Source organism: Trachymyrmex septentrionalis, unplaced genomic scaffold (genome assembly GCF_001594115.1).
Source record: "Trachymyrmex septentrionalis isolate Tsep2-gDNA-1 unplaced genomic scaffold, Tsep1.0 scaffold552, whole genome shotgun sequence".
NCBI classification, from domain to species: Eukaryota; Metazoa; Arthropoda; class Insecta; order Hymenoptera; family Formicidae; genus Trachymyrmex; species Trachymyrmex septentrionalis.
This window is the reverse complement of record NW_017305728.1, coordinates 1-2,045: the sequence shown is the minus strand read 5'-3', so window position 1 is coordinate 2,045 and position 2,045 is coordinate 1.

The following is a 2,045-nucleotide window of genomic DNA, read 5'->3' as shown; positions in this document are numbered from 1 at the left end:
AGAGAGAAAAAAACTCTTTAGAGAGAAGATTTACTTCAAATTATTTAGAAAATTTAAAATTGATTTTTTATTATTAACAATATACTTTTTCCTGAAAATTCAACGTTACGTATACGAGGTCTGTTCAAAAAGTATCGCGAATTTTGTGTTTTTTCAAAAATTATTTATTTATTCATGAATATCTATTTTGTCCCCTTCAAAGTAATCCCCATCAAATATTATACACTTGTGCCAACGTTTTTTCCAATCCTCGAAGCACTTCAAAAAATTATTTTTTGTGATCTTGTTCAGCTCCTCCTTCGATGCCGTCTTTATCTCCTCAATTGTAGCGTAGCGTCGTCCTTTCTTCAGTTTCGGGAACAAGAAAAAGTCACAGGAGGCCAAATCTGGGGAATACGGTGGCTGCGGCATCATTAGTGTGTTGTTTTTGGTCAAAAATTCGCGCACAAGCAACGATGTGTGAGCAGGGGCGTTATCATGGTGCAAAAGCCAATTTTTGTTCTTCCACAAATCCGGGCGTTTCTGGCGGATTGCTTCGCGCAAATTGCGCATAACTTGCAGGTAATATTCCTTATTGACCGTTCCGATTGGCCAATACTATTTTCTTCACTTCATCAATGTTTTCGTCTGTTGTTGACGTGCTCGGGCGTCCGGCACGCTCTTCGTCGTTCACATCTTCTCGGCCCTCTGAGAACATTTTGTACCACCGATAAACGTTGCTTCGGTCCAAGGTAGCTTCACCATATGCCACAGTCAACATTCGGAATGCGTCCGCGCACTTAATTTTGTTTTTCACACAAAATTTGATACAGATTCTTTGATCCATTTTTTGGAATAGGCAAAAATCGAAGACGAGCCAAAACACGTGCAAGCAAAGCAGCTGTCAAAAATTAACTGAACATTCAAAATGGCCGAACTTGTCGGCATAAGTGAGAGACATGAGTACCAACATAACGCCACAAAAAATCGAAAATCGAATATACGTAACCCGCGGAAATTCAAAATTCGCGATACTTTTTGAACAGATCTCGTACAAAGAATAATCGACAAACTTTTTTGGAAAATTTTTGTAATATCCTAAAAAAAAGTCTTTATACATTTGGTAATTAGAATTATCATGTGAATAGGAATTTGGTTGCTTATATGAGCTGTTACACGACAAAACAAATGGTTACTTTTCACAAATGGTGGAGAAGACGGGCAATCAGATGGCGCAAAGTTCTTTTAGAACAGGTGAAGAAGGCTTGCGAGAAAAATAACGATCATTGAATTGAATTTGTCGGCACAAAATACTGAGTGTGAGAGCGACACCACGCTTTTAGAACAGACCACTTTATAGATTTTCTACTTCTAAAAATCATATACTAACGATATATACTATACTATATATTGTACACAAAGTTATTTATATACAACGACTTATGAAACTGATCAATGCTATTGGAAATTTTATTTTGAGAATTCGTGAATTAAAATATCTATAGCAAATTAACATTATATTTATTTCATAATGTATTATTAAAAAGTCTATAGCCTTTTTGAATCAGTTAGTTACATTATGTATTACATTTATTCTGTTCTATAAGTCATTGTATGTAAATTTATAATATATACCTATATTTATACATGTTCTCTTATGTCAGGTAGTACACGATTAAATTTAAAAAGAAGGAGTAAAATAAAGAAGAGAACTATATTATGAAGATAACATAAATCGAGAATAAGACATAACTGTATGTTTAGTATTATTTGCTAACTTCTAATAATTTCAGTTTTATTTACTGCCCCATAATTATAACGCAAATGTGTCATATCTATTGTAAAGACCGATTAGAATTAAATATGTTATTTTTTTAATTCTTCTTGTCAGTGTATGACGAAATAAAATACTATGATAAATACTTAACTCTTATATAAAATCTTGACTCTTATATAAAAACATTTTTTTAATATGTATTTTTGTATTTAAAGTTTTTATCTTTCGTTTAATTATTTTTTAAATTTATTCTCTACATATTATATAGAACTTTAATTTACTATATCTT